The 24,956-nt window shown below is 54.3% G+C and overlaps 1 long non-coding RNA gene across 1 annotated transcript in view; it reads left to right on the forward strand.

The window, feature by feature from the left end:
* The window catches only part of LOC143377935 (uncharacterized), a 63,382-nt gene that overhangs the window by 23,739 nt on the left and 14,687 nt on the right, over positions 1-24,956 (forward strand). The window lies entirely within an intron of this gene.

Here is a 24,956-nt window from a genome sequence, read left to right on the forward strand (position 1 = left end):
TTTAACCGAGACCCAACCATTACCGATGGGAAAGGGATAAATAAAAACTCGTGATTATTTAACGACGCGCTAATGATATTCCGAACGGTGCCGTAATAGCCAGTTGCGGGTTAGCGATATTCGATGCTCTCGAGCGGTGCAATTACGTAGCTGCCGTCGTTGCGTCTAATGGTAGCAATCATATCGAGGGATACAGGCCTCTGGAGTAAAAGATACGTATTAGCAGCATAATAATCTATAACTTGTCCGTGTTTGGACCTCGAAATTGCGCCTATAGGTACTACTCGCGTGCAACGATATCGCTAGACGATCCCGCGTTACCTGTCCCCAGATGCTTATAAAACAATTTCGTACATCTTCCCATCGACGGAGCCACTGGATCTCGCACCCTCCTCAAATGTCCACGAGTTCTTCGGCTCCACACTAGTGGCTGACGATATGCCCTCGGTTTACCGCTCGTATCTCGATTGTACGGCAAAGTGAACGGTGTAGCTTGGTATTTAAGCGCGTGCACAGGCGCGATTGGTGTGTTACCGGTGAACACAGGTGTCCGAGGGCCTGTGCGTTCGCGTGTACGCGTGCACGCGTGCCACGCGAAGCACGCCCAACGCTCGCTTCGTCACCGAGGTCTCCTTCGAGCTGAACTCGTTCCGAAGCGATGAAAAAAAAAAGTGTCGCTTAAATTTATGCACTATTTTGTGCGTTCTGGTCAAAGGTCCCCCGGGTACAAAATGCAGAGTACACGCATTAGCCAGACCGGTCGTGATAATTCGCTACTCGTTTCGATCGTAATCGCCTTATCCTTTCTTCTTTTTCTCTCTCTAACCGCGTGTCTACTCGCGTACTCCGTTTCTGTGACCTGAATAGTATTGTACATAATTCGTTCGATTTAGCGTGGAATAGGCGTTGCAGTTTCTCAACCGGCTCGCGATACGCAAGGCGCGTGTAACACTCGACGACGCACGATCTTTTTATACCTGGACGCTGGCCTTGGTGCCGTCTACCCTTCGATCTGATTCACCGTACCGTTACCACCTGATCTTAAACGCGCCTGGCCCAATTCCGAGGGAAAAATTGCAGGTTAAATAGCGCATTATCGCACCTGCTCGAATATTGTCTATCTGCGTCATCATCTTCCCTTCCTTGCCTGTCTTTGCTCGCCGCTGTCGGCTAATTAGCCCCCGTCCAGAAATATGTATCGGACACGCATGGTCCGTTACCGCTTTGCCACGTTACACTGGTTACACGGTTGCGCGCTCGTGCCTTCGCTGCTTGCTACTTGGCTGCACCTTGCACCTGGTAGCGAGATGTTGAACTTTAATCTCGGCGTCGTAGCAAGCGAATCCATCGAGGCGGAGATAGGAGAGATCGATCCTATTCCCCCGAAATCGTGGAGAGTCGGGTACCTGGGACGTGTAGCCAATAATTCTTGTCACCGCCACCTGTTCCTAGAGAATTAAGCAAACCTGGATATCGGGCTTGTCCGTCGACGTCGCTGGACCAATCAGGGTCAGCGAGATCGACTTTCTTGAGAGATTTACTGCCGCCGGTAAGATTCCACTAATTTTACGCTCCCGTTGGTCGAAAAGTTGGCTCGTTCCGAGCGATCGTCGAACGGGAGTCAGAATCCGGGCGAGCTCCGGAGACCTCGCGAGCTTCCTCCGCTGAAATCGTAAAACTTCTCGCCTCGATCCGCTCGGAGCGAGCCACCGAATTTCCAACTAGAAACCATTTATCAATTGGGAGGGGAGGGAGGCGGGAGTTTCTCAAAGTGTTCCCTAAAACCTCGAAAACAGACGTTGATGCGATTTTCGCCTGGTAGCGAGGACCCATGCTCTAGTTGGGTGGTTCCGAAGACTTCCCGTGCGCTAATTCGAAAGAAATTTGGGAAGCGACAGAATCCAGCGATTGTAATTACCCTTTTCCCGCGGAGGTTGCGACTGAATGGCTCAACTACGACACCGCTGCTGGCAGTTGAACGCCCCACACGGCAATCCAGTCAAGTTAGTCAGTCATTCAGTCAGTCGGTCGGGCGTGTACGGTCTCGTACAAAGAGTTTTACCGTGGTTGGAACGAGCCAAGAGGCAGTCGTCAAGGATGGCCGGCATCCATACGAGCTACGCAGCTCGTGTCGCAACTTCCATCCGACTACATCATCGGTGTGCACACCTCGTACCTTAAAGAAGCATCTGGCGCGCTCCACGCCTCTCGATTTTTACCAGTCGGCGCCAACGTTTCTTCTCCAACTCGGCTCGATCGCGGAACAGATAGACTCTTAGCTACGGATATTTTGTTGCAAACGGGACGACGGGCAAAACCGGCGCCGCGATCCTCTTGACGAAGGCTCCCACGAAAGCTTCTTCCTCTTGCGACGTGCGTGAGTAGTCAAGGATGTCCAGCGCTGTGCAAGCTGCCGCTCCGTGTCGCAATGTTCACTCGTCGACGTCATCGGTGTCCAAGAGAGGCACCTTAACGAGCGCTCGTTCGACACCGCTCGAGCATACAGCGAAACTCGTATTTCACGCGCTCGAGATCGCGTAAATGGGCATCGCGAGAGCTCGAGAGCCCACGGAACGAAAAATCGGACGGAAAAATCGTGACTGTTGTCTACTCGGGTTGGTAATCGTGGCACAATCGGCCGTGCGGTTTTCGTGGCACTCGTTGCCCAAGGATCACGGGGCATTCATCGGTTCGCTACTCATCGTGGGGCCAGAACGATGTGAAATCACGCGAAACACGAGGAGGAAGAAGAGCCGAGGGCACCTTGGAATTCAAGCTTACGAAACGTTGATGAGGAAACGTGCCAGGGACGAAGGAGCGAAGGAGCGAAGGGAAAGACTCCGAAGATCGGAATCCGCCGCAGACTAGAGGGAACGAATGCTTGGAAGGCCGACGACATTTCGAGGTGTCGTTACATCATCGACAGAACCAGATCTTCGTAGACTGTAGACGATCGAGAAAATCAGCCGCCCCGAATTTCGCTCCTTTTCTCGGCTCGCCGCGCTTTCGAAATCAAACAGGGGATGACACAAAGGCGTTTCCTGGCGTCTCAGCAACGTCTCGCCTTCGGAGCCATTCATTAGAGGGCTCGACTGGCCGGCGCGAAGAAGAGCGAGTGTACGCCGATTACGAATGCATTGGATAATAACGCAGTGTGGCATCTGCTATAAATGGATCCCGAAACGACTCGTAGCACCGTGTGCACCGCGGCGGCGATCGTCCTCGCGAAAATCGCCCCGCTAATTAGAACCGGTAGCTCGACGCGATGGGACGGGCACGCGTTACGTGGACTATAATCTTAATTTGCGACTCGATTCCCCATGGTTAATGAGAATTTCGCGCGTTAACCTGTCTAACGTGGCTGTTTCGATCGTTGACCGTTAGCTAGGTGTTGCATGCTTCGCGGGAAACGTAGAAGGATCGAAGGGCTATAAAGGAATCGATGGAAGGAGGAGACGAAACGGAGGATAGAGACAACGAGGATGCTCGGACGGATCCGTGGCGGCGGCGCGGCGTGTCCAACGTTCTCGAGATAGTAGCTGTCGATCGTACGTGGAAACCGTCGCCTCGGGGACGGACAGCCTACTTGTATGCAGAATTGCGTCGTACATTGTGTTTGTTTTATTAATGCCGCCCGACCTTGTGGCATTGGTGCGCTCGCACGCACGCCGCGCACACCTACGCGAATACCTGGGCCACCCTTTCCTCCATCGGACGAGTTCCTTTAAACCGACCGATCGGCATATGATTAGGGGAAATTGATACGGAGGAATCCGGAATCGGCGCGGCTAGGCCTCGCGAGTCACTCGAACGGCGTTCGGAGCGCACGACTGTACGATAGCGGGAACGTGGAGCTGTATAACGAAAGTAGCGAGAAAAAGAAGCCCGTCGTTGCCGATACATAGGCCTCGAGCCTCGAGGAAGGTCTCCAGAGGTCCCACCGTTCTAAGACCAGTTCTGTCACGGAGCCGCTCCCAACTCTTAACAGCTCCGGCCGAAAGCCTGGCCACGAACCAGTGTCGCCTGGCTTCCGTTTACCTCCACTTTATCTCGATCTACGACGATCGCCGATCGAAAATTCAGGTTTCATTTTTCTCCTTCTTTTTCTTCCCTCTCCCGCTCCGTCGCTGCCCGTACCGGTTTTAGACACTCCGATACCTTTGAATCTTTGACTCTCGCCTCTTTTTCCCCCCATATTTTTCCGGCTTTCTGGGTCCGCGCCGGAATAATATGTAGTTCACCTTCCGCTGGACTAAAAGCGACATTATATTGCGACGCGACCACCGAGCTTCCTCCGTTGCGTGCCGTCCAACGCAACGCGATTTCCGTCGGCCCGGGCTTTACTCTATTCTATCCTAGCGCGGCTCATATGCATATTCGACATAGCGAGACCAACCACACGCTCCACCCTCTAGAAAAGCTAGTCAGTTTCATCGGTATCGGGCGCAACTATCGACAACTTCGCTGGATCGAAGTAACCCCTACGTAGAGAGAGACCGGCCTTGAGCTCCACTTTGCTGCGTCGTGGTAGACGAAACGCCTTAGGTACGTTTAAGCCCCGTTATCTCGATCGTGGCTCGATCGTCCAGCTACTGCCTACTCTCATCCGTACGAGCACTACGAGCCTTGAGGTCGTGCCAGCCGACGATAATTTACGCCCTGATACGGCATCCGACCGAGAAAACGGCACCAGTACCTTATAGCCTCGTGACGCTCCGTCACTCCCCGGAAACCCTTGATTCTTTCGCCTTAATTTCAGCTCATCGCGTTTGCGCCCTTTCTTCTCCGTGCAATCAAGCCCGGCTCGTGGAACATTTTCAAGCGTATAAAATCGCCTCGTCGCGGCACGGACTGCTGGAATTCGCTAAAAAGACACCGATCGCCGTTCGGAACGGCAAAAGGAAAACGAGCGGGCAACAGGAAAAAAGCTAAGGTTGTTTGTACGCGTGTGATACAAGCAGTGCCGTACCTGTCCTCTCCCGTGTACTGCTACACGAACGCGCATCGTTCGAGCACACAGGACCGTGTACACGCGTTTGTACATGTGGTATCGCATGTATATAGTATATATATATATATAAATGGTCTAGAGCCGCGATCCCGCTCGCCTTCGTCACCGCGGAATTACGCAATAAGTAGAAGTCGTTTGGTTGGCTTGGACTGCTCGTTGGACGTTTCCACGGAGCTCGGCCGACTGGCGATTCGCGATTAATACCCGCGCAGTAACCACAGATTCGTTACCGGAGGTTACCGCGACGCAAATGGTCTGGCCAGCGCGATCGGAAATCACTCGCCAGCCGCAATTTGCAACCGCGATGCTCTTCCCTCGGCTAATTCCCTCGTTACTTACCACCGAGGAACGCTCGACGCTGATTTACCGCTTCGCGCGCATCTCGCCGCTGCTTTCGCGGCTGTCGAGCGTCGATTTTTATGGGTCGAAACGAAACTCGAGTAACCTCCGCCACGCGCGCGACAATCTAGAAGTAGTGGAGTGTCGAATGGAAAGCTTGGAATGTGGTCGAAGCGAACTTTGAAGTTGAAGTAAAATTGGCTGCTGGCTGCTGCAAGTAGGTCCGACGACGCTACCAGGCGACCTTTCGGGGAACGGCGATCATCGGCGAGATTTCGAGACAGGCCCGTTCTTCCAAAAGCAAAGTGTCATAAATTGAACTTTCCCCCGCAGCTCGCCCGTAGGTGACCTCGTTGGACGCGACGCGCCTCGTTCTCCGCAGGTCGAGCGGAGGCGTCGCGACGAGGCACGCGTATACATACGTCTGTTGGCAGAGATACAGTGAAGTCGTAAAATGAGCCTGGCATTAATTCGGGCGTCGAGACAAGCCGCTTAAACACGCTTAAAGCCGTACGTTCGGCAGCTAGAGCGAGCGCGAGACGGTTTACGGCGTGCCACTTTAACGAAGATGTACATACTGTGCATCCATCAATGGGACTAACGGGAATAGAACGAGAGGTGCGAGAACCGAGACATCCACTGCTTACGACCCCGCCCGAACTTGGCGTGTTTATTCCCACGTTTTTTTTTCTAGCCGATTGTCCCGGCGCCCGAGGCTTGTTTACGTTGTCGTCCCACCGAGCTGACCTACTTCTCGAATTTCGCTGACCATGCATGTAGTGCAGGTGGACGCAAAATAGGGGACTGGGTCAGCTCATCCAGGCGTTAAAGTAAACACGCCTAGGGCACCGAGACAAGGACGTCGTAAGAAAAAAAAACGTGGGAAAATAAAGAGACGAGCCGAGTCGAATCGAGTCGAGCCTCGCTTGGGGGTCGCAAGGGCCCGCGCGCATCGCGCTTCCATTCATCGCATTCAACAGCGCACGAAGAAACAACGAAACTGGACGCGGCCGTAGACGGTGCTCGCTGCTCGGTCTTTCTGTCTCAATCACTGGCGCCATTTAGTTGGCGAATTGCGAGTAATTAATTGCAGCTAGAGTTATAGTTGGATGGGGGTCATAGATAAGCATAATTCCGTGGAGGTTTCACGTTTCTTCTGGCTTTCTCGAATGGGCGAACGTTGTTCGCGGAGATTGCGCCAGTCGAAAACGACCACTCCCGCCTTGTTGGAGATCCTAGAGTTTTTTTAGCGAATTCGAAATTTATGCTGCCTCTGGGCGACGACACCTTTGAGAGTGAAACCGAGCGGTGGATCGTCTCTGTAGTAACGGTCGTCATTTGATCGACGGCTCGGTTCCACGGAGGAAATTGGCCATCCTTTTCCCCCCGGACACGATGCACTGTAATTGATGCGAACTTGAGGCAAGGACGCGCGAATCGCAGCTAACGAGACGCGACGCTCACGCGTCGCGATTTCGCAACGCTTAACCTCTAAGATGGAATGCGTTTAACGCTCGACGCCTACGGGACAGCCTGTACGGGGTGTACAGGCTGTACAACCGCGCGAGAAGCCTTGAGGAAGAGCGTTACAACACGATCCTTTGAATCTCGGCTGGCTGCCACATTTTAAAGCCAGCGTATCTCGAGAAAAATTCTTTCCCCGTCCGTGACGAGCGTTACCGCGAGCCCCTACAGTCGGACCGAGTCGAGGAGAGATAGCGCCGCTTCTCTGCCATCGCGGAACGAAACGAGCCTGTTTCTCGGATATCTCGGAGGAAAGCGAGCAGCGTCGATTTAGTCCTTCGAGATCCGTTGGATGTTGAAGTTGAAGCCACGTTACAGTCGCTGCTCCATATGGGCTGATTGGAAATTACGGGACGCCGCGCCGCTCGATCGCCGATCGTTATCTTAATCCCCTTAATTGCAAGACGGCCGGTGAACAGCTACGCGCTCGGTGAAACGCGGACTCGCTCGCCGAGAGGAGGAAGCCGTCCTTCCCGTTTCCTTTGATTGGCCGGAAAGCTGGGAAAAGCAGCGGCCACGAAGCCGAACGGAGATTCGCGTCCACCCCCGGCGGGGATCGCCTTAGAACGGATCTGGAAGAGTCATGGTAGCCGATAGTCGGCAGGAGGAACCCGATAAAGGGTGGTTGGCGGATATAATAGATGTGCGGCGGGTCCTCGCAGTCGAAACGTCGATGGGCTCGAACTGGGCCCTGGGCTCTGGGCCGGGGCTCGCGGCGGGGGTGAGCGGGCAAAAGGGGGCTTATCCGAAGGTATCGGGCCCTAGTTAAGCGGCCGGTGGAGCACTAGATCAACGACAACTTTCGGCTTTTTGGCTTTCATGTGTCCGATTGGGGGCCCCCATCGGGGGCTTATAAGAGGCCGCGGTTACGAGCCGACGAAGCCTCTCCCCCCTAACAAATAGAAGACGCACGCACGATCGCTTCTCTCTTCTCCCCCGGTCTGGTCTCGTCTTGTCTCGTTTCGCCTCGTCTCGCGATGCTTCTCCTTTTCGTTGCGCTAGGGCCCGCTACGGCTCTCCCCTTTTCTCTCCTTTCCTCCTTTTCCTCTCGGACCGTTCCCGAAATTCGTTTCCCTCCCCCTTGCGAGGCGGCGCGGCAGCCAGGATCGAAGAGGAGAAAATCGAGCAAAGGCCGAGCCGCTGGAGCCACCAGCCCTTCTTTCTCCCCCGTACGGGCCACCGTCACCAAGATAAAACGGCGCGGAAGGAATTTGGCGGAGGGCTGTAAATATTATAAAGTGACGCTACGCAGAATGCGGGAGCTCAAAGGTGCGCCTCGGGAGGAGAGGACAATGCGAGCAAGCGACGGGGGCCCCCCTCCGACGTGAATTACGTCCCGGAGAAATAACTCGCGCCACCGTTCGCGATGGGGAGTCCTTGGAACACCCTCGTTCCTATCCTCTCTTCCATCCTTTCCTCTTTAGCCGTCCTCCGAATCGACGCGACGAGTCGCAGGCGTTTTCTCCACGACGGAGCAGCGTTTCGTAATCGGCGCAACGCCATGAAAACAACGGTACACGCCGAAGAGGATCGAACGTAGGCTCGAAAGCACCGGTGTTGCTTGGTTATACAAGGTTAGCGTCTCGAATACTAGGAAACACGGCGTTCTCTCCGCCGAGAGAGAAAGGCCGGCAGACGGAGAGAGAACGACAGAATCGTTGAGACACGGAGAGCCGGAGAGAAGCGTGGACCGAGGCTGATGCACGCGTGCTGCCTCGTGGATATGGCAGACCGACCATAACTTATTCACGCGTATGGCTATGGTACCTGACACGTAACAGTGTTCCGAGGTCGAGGGCCTCTCTCTCTCCTCTGCTCGTCGTGGCGACGCGACGCGTAGAAACGCAGCGCAGAGATCCCTTCGAACCACCAACCTACGATATACCTTACGTCTGCACACGGTGCCGACGACAGCCGAGACACCGAAGACACCGACGATCAACCAGCTATTATCCGTGTCTCGTGGTTGGAAGTGAAAGGTACGATAGTTCCGTTCCTCCGCGTGAAATCGTAGTCCTCCGATAATCTTTACGCCGTTCGAATAATAAGCTCGGTAAACCGCTGTTACTCACGGCGCTGACAATATCGCGACTTAACCTTTGGCTACTTTACTGCCTGATTGCGTACCGTGACGCGAGTCGAGAGAACGGTATTGAATGGCATACCAAGCCGCCAACCAGACGGAAAGAATGAAAATGTGTATTACAGTATCAATGAATACCTACTTGCACCCAGACCGATCCGGCAAGATGGCGAGAACGAGGCGATTCGTCGGTGACGAACAAATCGGCGGCGTGGAACGTTCATGCGGGGCTCGGAAAGAAGTAGATCCAGCCCTGTCGAAGAAGACGCGTCCGAAGGGAGATCGGTCAAGGGTAAAAGCGAAGCGAGGGTCTGCCGGCCCGTGGGCCCCCGCGGGGCACGTTTAGCTCGTAGCACGCTGAAACGGGCCCGAAGGAGTAGGTGCGGACCTCTGAAGGTGCACCGCACCAAAGGGTAGGATGTGCCGCGTGCAGGCAAAAAAAGGAAATTAAACGAGTCGGCTTTTAACATTGCCGAGGATAGCTGGACGCGCGGCGCGGCGCGGCGCGGCGCGGCGTGCCACGAACCACGGGGTAAATCGAGCCGTTTGCTTCGAACTTTAGTGAAAATTACAGGGTTTTGGGGTGCGATCGCGTTCGTGCCACGGAAGGCTCGTGCGCCGGCTCGGAATCAATCAGAACGTTGTTTGATGTCGATTCACTCTGCGATGCCCAGACACTCGAGACTCGAACTTGGACGAATTGGAAAATCGTTTGAAAGAAAGTGCAAATATCCTGCCCCCTTGCGATCGGTAAGAATCTTGACGCCCGCAAACGCTTTCGCTAAAGGAGGACTCGGTCCGCGCACAGTAGGAGGTACGACCGGGGCCGAGAAGCGATGATGCTTGTCGTACAGACCACAAAACCGCAACCACCGTAAACGCAAGCACGCGCCTCGTGAAACCACGTGGAAATTCCAGCTCGCCTCTCCTCTTGGCAAACGACGACTCCCATTGGATCGCGGCTACCTACTGGCTTCGTTACACATTTTAACGCTGCGATTTCGACATCCATGTGTTCGGCGAAACTTTTGTCTGCGACGGAATCCGACGCCACGAGCACCGGAAAATCAGCAGATCTCGGAGCGAGCCGATTAAAAGATCGAGTCTGCGACTGTCCGTGCTTGGAAAACGCGAACGTTATCGAGGATGGTCCTAACAGCGTTGAAACTTATCGGGGCTGTATCTCCGACTATCGCTCTCGCTTTCGAAAGCAAGGGAAGCGACCCAGAAGTAAAATCGAAGATCCGAAATCGAGCTAGTCTTCTAGGAGGGTTCTCTGGAGATTTTTTATTATCTTTCTTTCTGGAATGGGGAGCGGAGAAGGAAGGGGAGAGGGGTTGGAGGGCGAAGAGGAAAGAGGGAAGAGGGAAGACAGGTGATGCTGGGCCCGAGGCTGGGCACGGGGAGGAGAACGCAGACGCACGTTTTACGCATCCTACTCAGCCACGCACGCACACAGCCCCAGAACGCAGGAGGCACACGAGGCGCACACGATTCGAACACACAGCCGAAGAAGGCATTTTAACACACGGCATTCCTGTTGTCGGGCCCCGGGATGGTTCAGCTGGCAACGTGGCTGGTGTTAAGTCTGCTTCACAAGAGCCGGTGCCTCGTGGCGAGTGGCGACCAAGCGATATCGTTGCGGAGAATTCGATCCAACGCGATATTTGCATCGGACTTTACACGGTTAACGGAATGCCTCCGAGTCGGAATGTCTTCGGTCAGCCCTGATCAACGCGCCTGCGGACGGTCTCGCGGAACATTTGGGGGATGAATCGCGTAATCTCTTAGGAAATCGACGATGCTATCTACTCGGCCCAATTTTCGCGGGCTCGGGTCGAATAGCTAGCCCCAAAAAATCGAATGGTTCGGCAACGCCTCGCGTAGTAGAAACAGCGCGGAACGCGTCGTCGTCGGCGGCGGCAAACACAATACCCGCGCATTTACATGTGCATACAAACAACGCGCCGGGAATTATACTTACGGGAATGCAGGTTGTACAACGCAGACACGAGCAGGGTGAGCGAGAGCGGGAGCAGGAGCGTGAGCGTGAGCTTGACGGGGGGTGAAGGAGACGGAAAAGGTGTAGGTGAAGGAGGCGGAGGAGGAGCGAGGACTCGGTATGGGAGGGCCCGTTGCCGCAGCCTGACAAATACACAATAATATACATGCTCGACCTGTATCTCGCCTCGTACCTTTCGCTTCCAATGGACGATTCTGCATCGACGAAAGTGGATGCCGTATAACTACTCGCGATTACGTGACAAGTGGTCTACCACCTCGGGGGCTTGGGAACGGAACACGAGGAGCCGGTTGCATTTAAAGGTCAGAAATCTACCGGTAAATCATCGCGGAGCCAACTTTTACCGAAATGTCGATGGTGTCGTTTCAGCCCTGGCAAACACGCGAATATGCTTTTTTCGCTGCCGCGAATGACGAATAAATTAGCACCTCGTTTATGCAACTTTTTGCACGTAGATTCGGCGAGGATTTCGAGTTCTGGTCGAGGCCAGAGAGCCAGCCGAAAGTCGAACGGAGCTCCGCGAACCTCCGGGATTGGGTATCGGTCTATCAAAGGGCCGTTCGGTCGCAATCGGCGGTCGATATAATTGTGCTCGGTATCCGAGCGCGTCGGGACATTGCGTGAATAATGAAGATTACAAGCAGTAGGGACGTCCCTCCCATATCAAACTCATTAACCGGCGGGACCTTCAGCGATCGGCCTACACGCGTACGCGTGCACGTACGCACGCACGCGTTACGCGAATGCGTGCAGCCTCGCCACGGAGACTTGGGATCAATTACTCTATCGCTATTGAATAATAATACAATGTGAAACCGCCGGCCGGATCGCTGGGGATCGACGTGTGCGTGCATACGTTTTACATATCCACGTAAGTTCCCCCTCCGTCCAATTTTTCTCCCTCCTCCTTGAATCTCTTCTCCGGTTCGCTCTATCCCGCCGCGCAACGCCGCGGTACACTGGGCCCTCTTTCTCCTTCTTTTGGTCCGGCAACCGCTCAGCCTGGTCGCGTTACAGCGTAGGTATAAAGTTGCCATCGCGCGTTCGTCCGTGTTCATTCATAGGGGTCCGGTGAATGGCGTGTCGGTAAGCGTATAGTAAACGCATGGTGTGTATACGTCCGCGACCCCGCCGCCTCCCTTCCATTCCTTCGGAATTTCCTCTTTTTCTTCGGCCGCTTAACCGCTTGCCCGCGGTACGAAGGGCTTATCTCGACTCCTTATGCTCCGAGACTCTGAGCGGGTGATGATCGCTCACTGAGTCATTACCTGCCGCTTCTTTTTCGGGAACGCGAGCGAGACGGCGCTCCTTTCCACGACAGAACTTCAGAGATCCCAGGGAGGGCCTCACAATGGCCGATTCAACACGGTGGGCGATATATTAAAAAAAGCACCCACTACACAGACATTTATATTTCTTTTTTCGTGAATTTTCAAAATCTATGTTGAAATTCTTTGTTAGCAGTCAGCAAAACCCCTGGAAATAATTGTTTAAATTATCGGACTGACATAGAAGTTCGTACATCGAAGCGTATGGGTTGACGCGTTAATATCTGAGAAAATTTGTTTTGATTCATGTCTCATCATAAGGTATCATTTGGCCCAAAATTCAGTTGCAAAATCGTGGGCCCAAAAAGAGGCTAAAAAAGTCTCCATTTGTGGGTCACCCTTTGCAGGGTGAAATTTTCCTCTTGGCACTTTTTTTCGGTCGACCTTCTTCTTAGTGAACGCATGTAGGTTCCGTAACGCTGCCTGTTACGCAGTACCTTTTTTGCCCGACTTGGATTCGCGATCGGGCAGGCGAGCGAGCGAGCAAATCCACGGAATGCTCGACAAGCTCGCGTCGTCGCTGACGTCATCGTCAACAAGGCCGTTTCGCGTGCAAAAAGTGAACCTTGCCCACGAACCACTCAACCTCGAGCGACACCGGTGCTCCTACACCACCATTCGTATTGCAGTCATGTAAATTTCGTGCGCGGGGGAAAAAAGCTACGCGTCGCGGATCGCTCGCGCAGAATACATATGCACCGGGACGGTATCCTTGCGGCCAACCGTCCGCGCATGGGACTCGGTGCAGCGTCGTTTAATCGACTTCCCTTCGGGAACTCTCGCGAGCGGGTTAAAACGCGAAGGCAGGAGAAGAGGCGGCCGTTGCGTGCCGGCAACGAGCTATCGAAAATCCATCGGACACGGTGTTCCTTGCCAGACGACTTTCGGAAAGGTCAGACGGCTGGGTTTTCGCTAACCGTTTTAGCCACAGATTTGAAGCCGCGGGCCCGACCGGTTCATTAGAGATATCTCCACCCTGGTTCCACCGTCTTCTTCCCTCTGAGAATCTGTTCGCCATGCGAAACGGAGAAGGTCGCCGGAGCGGCTCACCCCTTGCGGCGGACTCTGCGGCGGACTCTGCGGCGCGGCGCGTGCCCGATCACGCGACGAACGAAAGAGAGCGTGGACTCGAGGCGTTACTACCAGAAATGATGATGTTTCGCCGCAGATAATTGCAGCCCATTAAAGTTTCTTGCTCGTTCCTGGTAACGCTTCATCGATTCTGCCTAGATCCCAGGCCTTTGCTGAAAAGACCGGAACGAAAGCTAGCACGGCATGGATCTGTAACGGGAGTATGGTTATTATTGGCATTATCGGTTTAATCGAAGCGTAGACCCATTGCTAAGAAGCGAGAAGGGACGTCGGACACGACGCGCAGTCGGTAAGGCACCGAGCAGACGCGACGCCGACGGTTAACTCGAAGGGGCCCACCCCATGGGTGCCTGCTGGGCCCGTTTTCGCGAGAAACCCTTTACCGGCAGAGGCAGATGGAGCGGGAAGATGAACGGGGATGCTGTCGCCTTTCCTCGAACCCTTCTCTACCCGTCTCGTGGCTGCCGATCTTGCAGGCCACCCGAAAAAAGCTTGCTCCAGTTCCCTGGCTCGTAGATGTCGCCGTTACATATCCCTGAAAATCAGCCCGTGAAATCGGTCGGCAGGACAGGTGATGCTCTAACAGTGGGTCAAGGCCTCGAGACTGTACTCGAGCGGTTCGAGTTGGAGCGTACAAGTTGCCAGTTTGGCCCACGGACCGCGTGTCAGGTTCGAACGTAAAAGTGGCTCGCGAGGGAGGGAAGCAAGAAGCCCTCTGTTTCTGTCGGCTATCTCTGATGCAACCGAGCCTGACCCAGTCTCGTTTTCAGGCCTCGGCGCAACGCACGCCCGCGCTGACCTCGCCCTTGCAAAGTAGAAACACCATAATAAAACTCGTCGTAAGACAGTGGGACCTCGCCTCCTCAGATTACCCAGATAACTTTAGCGTGGTCGTGGCTAACCGCCCGTCATTCATCAACCCCCACGATCAGACTCTCTGTCCTCCTATCTCTCTATCTCTCTCCCTTTCGCTGCCCTGTTGCCTGGACGCGTTTCTTCCTCGGCAAGCGCCAGTCTGTTGCTTTCCGCTCGGAACCGCGCGGTATCTCTTTCGGGCTCTCGTGACTACCTTCGAGCACGATGTACACGCACGTACGTAGCGCAGATAACGGGCCGACCGAGATAATTCTTCTTCCACCGCGGCATGAATGAACCCGCCCGCCTGTCCCTCCCCCGGTTACGGGATCCGTGCGAGGATCGATAAGAGCCGAACACGAAGGACGATCTCCCGAGATAATCGAGCCGACAGGCGTCGAAACATCGTTGCCGAGGCTCCACGATTCCACGTCTTCTTTATGCGCCCGAAGTAGCGGCTAGCACACACGCTCGCTTTCACGAGCCATTCGGTAGGTGTCGAGCGTGAATTTCGGTTGGACCGGGTGAGCTCCCGCGGCTTTTCGATCGCGGGAGAAAAAGAGGCCCCACGGAGGCGCAGCGAGAGAAAGGCAGGCCAACACCCCCCCGACCAATTACCTCCAATATTGTGACGGGGATTAGCGTCACGGCGCTCCGGGATTTGCATCGTATTTGCATAATTTTGGTTGCATCTCGCGCCTCGTAATCTTTGGGGCAACGGTGACATCACCGGTCCCACCTGAACGCCGCGTAAAGTTCGCGGAACGGCAGGACGCGACGTTCGACCGCAATTTCCTTGTTCGCGGCGCCGCGCAATCCCGCGTTCCTCCGTTTTTCGTCGTTGCGTCAGCGAAAAAAGAAGAGGAAAAATCTTGATTTACGAGATTCGCCGCAGTTCTCGCCGACGAACGCAGACGTGCACCAGGATTTTATCGGTTCGCGTCGTCACACCGGTGCCGGCACACTGTGGTGCCTGTCCTCGGAGATTCGTAGAACCGCGCCGGTCGAAAAAGCCAAAAAATCATTCCCGCAAATTCATTCGCCACACGCATCGTGCTAAATGAATCACGAAGGAATACTGGACGGTTATTGCGTGGTTGCGTGGACCAAGTTGTATCTGGCGGACGGAACGGACGAAAAGTGGAGTCAGTCGCCTAGCCAGTCAGAAAACAAACCGTAGAAGCGTCTGAATGCGGCGAAGGGCTCGAAAGATGGTTCGCGGTCCTTATAGGAGCTGTGCGACCCACGCGAAGGAAGGAAAGAAGGCAGGCACCTTCTCGCCGGTTTTCTCGGTGCCTAACCCAGCGAGTGCCGTCGCTGTCGGCTCGGCTCGCACAACTGGTTTTTTAAACGCAGCCAACGACGATGCCTATACGCCGCTCCTCTTCCTCGCCGTCTCTCTTTCACCGTCGGTGTCTCCTCTCGTTTCTTTTTTACTGTTCTTTATAATCGCCAGTCGCCAGTACTCTGGGCACCGGGCACTGGGGACTGGGTCCCAAAAGGCTGGGCCTCTCTCTTGCCTCTAGCCGCGAGCATTCCCCGGCGCTCGCCGCTATTTCGGCCCCGCTGCCAAAATCCTGCTAAACTCGATCCCAGCCTTCCCATCTACCCAGAAACCGCTCACGCAACAGTATCGCCTCCTGGAACCTTGCCGCCAATTTCCTCCAATTTTTCTTTCCCTTCTCTGTTGTTGTGCTCCTCGATCTCCGCTCGTACGCAATATCGATACGTTTCGCGTACAAATAAGAACCGGTTGGAGTAACGAAGTCCAATCGCCGCGCCGGCCGCGTCGCAATTTACGACGACGAGCGGAGCTGTTGGACGCGGCAGCAGAACCGGCCGGGAAGACTAGGATTCGACCAGTGGCTAGGATGGACCGGGCGATCGTGTCGCTGGTAACACGAGGATGACCTTGATTCGAGAGACTCGGCTACCGGAGCCAGAGCATCTCTGAAGCTGGGGCTGGAGCTGACTCGTGACTAGGTGGTGCCGAAATTCTCGGTATTCGGAGCGAGAAGTCCCCTCCGGTGCGAAGGTGGACCGTCCCCGCTAAAATAGTCGAGCCGCTCGCTCGCTGTCCGGCCAGAGGAGCAAACAAATAACGAATACTTGGAAGTTGGAATGAATCTTTGAGGTAATGGCGTTCGTCAGACCTTTTGTGAGAGCTCGACTTGATCCTCTTCTGCTGCTTCTCTTCCTCCTTCTCCTCCGCTTCCTCGTCTCGCTGTTCGTTCTACTGCCTCTGCAAATACGTCTCTGTTCGCTCTCTCGCGTATCCGCGTTCACCTTTGCCCAGAGCCCGTGCCGTGTACAATACGCGCGAGAACGCTTAGAACTACGCAGGAACTCTCGCCCGGCGATGCCACGCAACGACCTTCTTTGTCTCTTTGTGACGTAGGCTTCCCTGACTCTTTCTCTCTTTTCCACGACCGACTTCCTCGATCGTGAAATTTTCCGCGCCAAACGAGTCTCGGGCGTCTCGAAACATCCAACACTCAGCGTTTTCCCCGGACCCCTGATGTTCACGGAGCACGGCGGTCGCGACAGGCATTCGTCGGCCGATTAAAAGGACGTATTTTACCTGCTTCGAGGTGGACGCTTGTTAATACCTTTACGAGCACGTAAATCCCCGATCGCGAGTGGTTGGTGGTGCTTGAAACTGGCGCCACACTCTCTGTCACGCGCTTCTATCCGTGGGATCGTTAGAAAAACGGGGAATGTTGTGTTTCTCGATGCCCGTGAAGACGTCAGCCGCCAATATAAATCAATCGTCCGTGTTTCCCAAGACAAAATGTTTTCGCGCTTAAGTAATATCCTGTTTTGCTTTTAAGCTCGATTTTATCGCGTCGCAATGGGATAATGTCGATACTTGCACAAACAGGTGACATTCCTGGCTCTGGTTTTTTTCTGCGCCGTTAGCTCGTATATCTAATGCCGCGCCAGTACGTCCGGTTATGAGCACCGGTCACCGAGTCCAAGTAGCGAGCAGCACGGCTTCTTGAAATAAATCCTTCGGAAATCCTAGCCTGGTATTTCAAAACACCGTAGAGCCACGCTCGCTCGCGTTCCACTTTGCTCGCCAAGGAAAATCTCGTTCGACGCGATCGAGGAAGGACAAATCTGAAAACTATCTCACGCCTTACGACCCAGTACCTTCGGCGCGTCGTCGATCCCGCAATAACTAACACTCGGGGCACCGCGAACGTGCGAAAAGATACTCTAGCGTAGTGATTGGCAGTTGGAAGGGAAGCTACCGAGGGAACGAGACGGTAAACCAAGGGGGAATTAACGGTCTATTCAATTATTGTAATTTCCTTCTGAAACACAAACAGTGGGAAGCGCCGTGAGTTCGCGCCCAGAAAATTCGTGAGCGGGATCCAGAACCATCCGTCCCGTCGTTCCTGGATTCAGTCGTATCGTCTACTCGAATGCCACCGCCTACCCTGGCTGCCGTTCCTTTCTCTTCCGCTGCTCCTCTGTTTACCCGTGACCAACCAACAAACTTGCACGAATAGCGCTCGTTTAAAGCCGCGTATTCACCTGCGCATTCGCCCCGAATGTGCATTCGGCGCGCACCGATTTTTTGCCCGTTCGGAGCTCAGCGCGCATTCGGCGCGCGTTCGGGGTTGAGTGAAATTTGCGGCGTCCATTTCATGGTATTGTTCGGACCCGAATGCGCGCTTTGATGGACCGCCAACAAGCGGATCGGCCCGAATGCGCGCCGCGCCCCGAACACGCGCCGAACACCGGACGAGCAAAAAATCGGTGCGCGCCGAATGCACATTCGGGGCGAATGCGCAGGTGAATACGCGGCTTAACGCCGCCGGGAGCCAAAAGCGAATGAGTTTGGACCAGCGAGAGACAACAGAGGTTGCAATGAGAAGTAAGTACAGGCGAAAAAAACCGTTGGCACCTTTTGGAGAGCGGTCGGGGAAGGGTTGCTCCGGGTGGTTCGCGCATTCATCCGATCGAAGAATGATCGATATGCATACGTGTTCAGGGGGCAGCGCGGACGGGCCGCGTTTTCGGTTGGACCCTCGTTTGAATAACACTGGAAGGAAATTTCCCTAAACGGTTCCGCAGGTCGGCCTCGGGCTCGAGTTGCGTGGCATAATAAAAGAGACGCGTTAACTCGGCTCGCAGCCATCGCAGGATACCGCTTACCTCTTTGCCCTCGAGTCGCGGGGATGGTCGGTGGTGTCGGTCGTCGTTGGAGGCACCACCTAGTCTTCCTCGTGGAGAGGTGTTCTTCTACCTGCTCTACCTGCCCTATTCACGTCGATGGCAGTGCTCGGGGTGCTAGGAGCGATGGGCTCGAGGCAAACCCGGTCGAAAAACGGATCCAAAAGCGGAATCGAAACGGCTCGAGGCCTTCGCTGGATAACAACGAGCAGACGATCCCCGACGTGTCACGTGTCACGCGTACACGGCCCCCGATTCTAATCGGGGAGAAATGGAACGCGATCGGATGTGTCCCGCTTTCAAGGAATCGAGTATCTGGCATTGACGAGCCGATGGCAAAAAGGAGACACCTTTGGAACAGGTCGCGCGCACCTGGAGGAAGTGGTGGTTTTTCAGGTGAACGTATACGCTCGGTGCAAGCTGGATCACATTTTTTTCTTTCTCGCGCAGTCTCGTGTGACGCAGGCTGTCGCAATCGAAACGCTTTCCGCCGAAAGGCAGACAGTCGGTGCTCGATTTACAACTTTCTCGCCGATGTAAACGACGAACGCGCGACCCCTGATAGACCTCTGGAGTTTCATGCTCGCCGGAGAAGACGAGGCCGCGCGTATTCTTAACTGAATTTCGAGTTGACGCGCGCACACGCTCCCGGCGAGAAACTGCAAAGTCCACAGAAGCCACGCGAACGCCTCGACGAGTCTAACCGCGAACGCACATACGCACACGCGTGCACCACGCACTCGCGCGCCCTTTCGCCAACAATTTATTAGATAGTCCCGGATAACTGGCAGTGCTAATAACGGCAGACTCGCGGGACCTCGTCGAGGCTTCGGCACGGTTTCCGGGTCTGCTCGACTTTGGAAAATGGGCCGCGCTCGCGGGACGACTATCCTCCCACGCCTCGAGATCGTTTCGTCCGGCTGCTTTACGATATTCACTCTGATCGGAGAGTCGAGCGATCCCCTTGCGTAGGACAGTTTGTCACGAGGTTTATCGGCGCGACTGGTCCTTTACTCATCTATTAAGCGGTTAATCGGTTAGGGGGCACGAGTCTGCCAGGAATTCACATTCCTGTTGATACAGTCGCGTCGCTCGAAAACGATTGAATAACGCCTCCTGGACGACTCGTAAATCGCCGTCTATCGCTCGGCCGCGGATCTCGTTACGATACACCCTGCAGGTGTTCCCGACAGCCACGGAATGTGTCCGAAAATCTTTTCCCTCTCGACGAACCGGCCGGTTTCGCGCGTAAATCAAACGAATTGGCGGGCGAACGTTCTTAATGTACCGGCTGACATTGCCGGCCGTGTCGTTTGATGATAAGCTGACAGGCTTTTTCCATCGTGCCTGATGAATATCGGTTGAAACGGTTCGAGAGTGATGCAACTTTAATGGAACGAAAAAGGAATCTCTCATGGGGTCATTGTGCCAAGGACGGAGAAAAGGGCCCGTGAGATGCGTGAGCGAAGAGAGAGAAAGAGAGAGCGAGAGATTGGGTCATCGGTTTCCCACATTTTCAGAATGATCCCTCGTCTCGCGCACCTGTCCATCTCCTCGGTGTTGCCCGTTGTCCGCAAGGAAATTCATTCTCTCGGTGAAAAATCGTATTTGGGACGGTGCGCGGTGCACCGACGGCACCAGAGGAGAGGAGAGAAGATAGGAGAAGAGATGAGAAGAGAAGAGAAGAGAAGAGAAGAGAAGAGAAGAGAAGAGAAGAGTAGAGAGGAAGCTGCAGCCGGGCTCGTGTCGCTGGCTGGACATTTGGAGGGACGCGTGCGAAGGATCGGCTGCGCACACAATTCCTGCATCGTCCATTCAGGCTGCATGAGCACGAGTAAACGGTGGTAACAGGTTCACGTGGATTAGCATAATCGTCATAAAGCATGCAGCCTCGATGAATTATTTATCTGTCGGAAGAGTTGGTGTGCACGACGGAGATATACCGGAGGAAAGAAAAAGTCGAAAAGAGGAGAAGGAACACGTACGAGAACGCGTTATAGAGGTTACATCGACTGCTCCTCCAACTTCTCCTCCATCTCCTTCTTCTTCTTCTTCTTCTTCCTGTTCTTCTTTGGTGCGTTGGGCTGGATGCTGGTCCAGCGCTCGCGAAACAAGAAGGAACGAAGCGACGCGACCCGATGGAAAGAGCGAGAGAGGGAAAGGAAGAAGGTGGGGATCTTCCATTCTCTTCCTCGTTTCGTCGAGGCGCGAGCCGGCCTCGGCATTTGCATATTACGCCTGGCTTTAGGTAGCCAGTCCCGGCGATGCGTTGCATTAATTCCCGATTCCGCGACAAGGGGGATGACCTTAACCTACCGTAGGACCAGACGCGTCTGATTACCGTACGAGAAAAACATTGCCACGTGCTAAGGCTTCTCCTTCGCGATTCTTCGTTGGTGAAAAGCTTCCTGGCGGCGCGGCACGGCACGTTTCATCGCCAACGGCCGATGACGATTCACCGATGGATTCAACTTTCCCAGTTAGCCCAACTGTCGCAGAGTGCCGAACGAATGCGTTCGAGTCCGCGCGCTCGGTTCGACCGATCATCGGAGAAAGTCCGTTGGAAAGTATCGCCGAGTAAACGGCGACGGGCCGCGGTAACGGTTTTCCGTGAGACACGTCGTCTGATCGAACCCTTTCAACGACTGCGGATCCTTCGGAAGATGCAAACGCATCGGTCCCAAAGTTGGTTCTCGCCGGGAGGGCCCGTCCGATAGGCAAAACAGCCGCGATCGGTCGAGGCGGAAGCGAGAGACACCGTGAGAATCTTTCCCACAGTCTTCGCTGGTGGCACGGCAGATTGCTTTTATTATAAATCTCCGGTGATCGGGAGGAGGGGGTTTACGAGGCAGCTCGGCTGTTTGAATAGGAAGAGCCCAGGTAATATGCCCATTTGAATATACCTGGTTGAGCCTGCTCGGTAGTCTAGCCCCTCTCTCTGCCGCTCTACCGCTCTCCGCAGAGGCAGTGGCCCGGTCGTTGCATAATTTAAAATTCAAGGGTGGCTCGGCCGGGAGAGAGAAACAGCCAGGAAGAAGGCAACGCGGAGGGCCTGCAGAAAAGGGGTGCAGGGGCGGAGAGGGTACGGGCTAGCGCGCAACCCTTCTCCTGCCGATCTGGAACAATAAACAGCGTGGAAAGGGTGACCGTGGTATCGGGCGGATATAACCTTGCTCAGGTACGCGCGATTTTGCATAGATCTCCATACGTTACGTATCCCTTTTCTCTCCTCGGCTGGCGTTTAAAGGTCCAGGTATAGCTCCGAACGGTGTCATCCCTATGGGAAAGTGTATGCAAACCATTGTGACCCCCGCGTCCGTTCCTCTTCCACCGAGAGGGGCTAGCAGGAAGATCACACCCCTGAGATAGATGGTCGTCTCCGAGGCATCCTCGTCGAACCATACGGATGGATGCCAAAACCCTTTCCTTCCTTCCTTCCTTCCTTCCTTCCTTCCTCTATTTTACCCCCCTCGCCTCACCGCCCCCTCGGTCATGTCTCTTTTTCTCTCCCTTCCTCGGGGAGACAATCGTGCATACGTAAAGAGCGTTCGTCTATCGAGACGGTGCCGGTGGTGTCTTCTCGCGTGGATGCTGGGTTCTCGGTCCGGGACCAATCGGCGCGAAAGCGTAACAGAGCGAGAGAGGTATACCACATCCCATTGTTAGGCAAAGAAGTAACCGCCGATGCCAAGAGCTTCTCCATCGACCGTTTTTTTTTTCTCTCCCGATCCACCTTGTCCGTTCTCGGGTTGGTCCAGAGACTCAGCGGATACGTTACGAAAGGGAATTCGATTTTGCTAGCACGCGTGTCGGTATCGATCTTGGTCGTCGAGAAAGGAATTCGTTGGGTTCCGCCCCGCGAGTCGTTTGAGCTATCAGAAAGGGTGGCTACGGTCAATGATCGAACGCTGCCAAAGAAAGGGAAAGTGGAGGGCAACGAGGAGGAAAGTTTGCGGAGGTCCATCAGAGTGTTGTCGGGCGCCGCGTCGCGTCGGCACGAGCCGAGCAGGTGCAATCGCGGAGCAAGACGCGAGGCGAGCGGCCGACGTCCTTTGCACCTGATGAAATTAAAATAAACGCAGCACATCTCATTTTCATCCTCATTAGTATACGACGAACAAGTGGGTTAACGGCTTCCTACGAGCAGGAGACCTTCTCTCTTCTTCCCTCTCGGTGTTTCCCTCCGGTTCTTGCTCGCGTTCTCTTTCCCTCGTCTGGTTCACGGGGTAAGGGAATCCCGCATAACATTAAAACCTTTAAGGCCGACCAGAGTCGGTGCTCTGGGTTATATAGGTCTGGCCTCTCGCCACCTTTCGGTCGCGGTCCGCCTCTCGGGGCTTTCCTCCTAGGTGTTCCTCCTAGGAGCGCGACACGCGCCTCGGTTTCTTCGACTAATCGTCGGTCCGCGGCTTTTGTCTAGAGACTGGCAAAAAGCATTGCGTGCTCGAAATCCCCTCTCCGTTCACCGGCTCGGCTCGTTACGTCGAACCTCTCACGGTCGCGTGCCAACTAACCACCTATGAAACAGTCTGTGCCGAGCAAACCTATGCTAATGTATGCTGCGTATCCATCCTTCGTCTTTCCTTTTCTCCTCGCCTCTCGTTTTAACAAGCTTTCTTTCTCTCTCGCTCCTCCCTCCGCTCGCGTCTAAACGTGCAGCGCATTCCCGTGTTTTCCGCCAAGGTCCGAGGACATCGCCGCAATCAGTCGCAGATTCTGTAAAATCGCGCGACATTCGTGGACAATGATCCTTCTCCGTTTAAATCATCCCCGAAAAGTCGGCGAGCAATCGAGCGTCTCGTCCCACTGCAGCGCGATCGCGCGTCGTTGCCTACCTACTGTATTCTATTAGAACGATAGGAAAATGATAAAGCGGTGATTAATGGTGCCGCGTGGAAGGTGAAGGATTAATGGGGACTGTAGCCGCGGCTACCAGATCGGCGGACGGTATAATGCTAATGCGAATTGACCGGTGAATACGAAGGCCCGTTACACACTGTTGCTCGAACGGAGCTGGTAACTTCATTAACCGTGACAAAACGAGACGCGCGGTTTCATAGAAGAATGCGAGTTGACGTCTTACTGAACTTGCAATGCTCGAGCGAAACCCGAGCCCAGCCTTGCCGTGCTCGCACTGCCCGGCATCCAGCCGCATAATGTATGCGCGTGTTTGTCATTACGCGCGCTTAATAAATTTCCCGCTCGCGATACGATTTATGCGTCTTCGAACGCGAAATTAATTCACGCGCGCTCGCCCGACGATGCGTCATTTTCGTAATTCAACTGGGTCCCGTGGCTGGGTTTCTATGCCCCAGTGGCAGAACTCTGCCACGATCCTATCCATCCTATTTTTACACCGCGGTTGTCGCCTGAAAGTCACAAAGCACACGTTGCCCGTCCGCGCTTAAACAAATTCGAACCGTTAACGCGCAGTCATACCGGCCAGGGGCCGTTATGTACGCGAAAAGCTGAAAAGTCGCAGACGATGTCGCGTAGGCGCCTCGAACGCACGTGTGCCTTGGTCCAGGTAAGCTTACCGTGTGGGTGCGACGCTAACCACGGAGTTAGGTCAGCTAGCTGGAATTCTCGCGTGTGTGGGTCAGGCGATGATCGGCGTCCGTTGCCTCGAGGCCTGAAACCCTGAAACCCTGTAAAGCCTGAAACTCTAAAACTCGCCTGCCACGCACGATACCTAGCGTCTCTCCTCGTCCAAGTCCAACCGACCGAGCTCACCGCCTTACCGAAGCTCCTTTCGAAATAACGGACCTTCTCGTTGCCGTGTTTTTGAAATTTCTTTCTTTATGGTTTCTAAAATAATAGTAATAATGGTTTTATAATTATATAATATTTTATGCGTTTTTTAATAGGTACCCGATATTACCCACACCTATAGGGTCAAACCCAGGTACTTGTATGCTTCCGAGAGACATTGTTTTCCTGTCAGCCAAATAGTTTTTTTTCAAATAAGAACTCTCATTTTCTGATTCTGTAAGGTCCAATTAAGATTTCTAGCGGTGTCCAAAGTTTATTTTGCCCTCTGACTTTATGCTAGCAGGAAAAATACATTAGGGTACCCAGTTATGCCCCACTTTCCCCTACTACGAACGATCGGAATGCTCATGTCCATCGCGTTGTAAGAAATATGGACTAAATTTTTATTTTCATCCGATTCGCCCTGTGATCCGATTCGACCTGGTCTCCCCTACTTACCTCCGCTAGTAAGCCGGTGTTCCTCGCGGCGCGTCGTCCCAGTTATGAATTTTAATGAAATCGCTTTATTATTTTCCGATATCGAAACGGCAGCCGGTACAATTACGAACGGCCAGCTGGCGATTCCGATTTTAACGGGCGATTCCTCGTTGGCGGGAAATTGAATTTCCTTTCGCCGCGGCCGCCTATGCAACCTCGTAGTGTTGTCGCGCGAGGAAAAACCGAGCGGCAACAGACCCTTGCCGATTTTAATGAAATTATTGGAACTCGGCTGGCCCCCGCTTCTTCCTGTTTTCCAATCGCGCCGCT

The sequence above is a fragment of the Andrena cerasifolii genome, chromosome 16, assembly GCF_050908995.1.
Source record: "Andrena cerasifolii isolate SP2316 chromosome 16, iyAndCera1_principal, whole genome shotgun sequence".
Classification (NCBI taxonomy): Eukaryota; Metazoa; Arthropoda; class Insecta; order Hymenoptera; family Andrenidae; genus Andrena; species Andrena cerasifolii.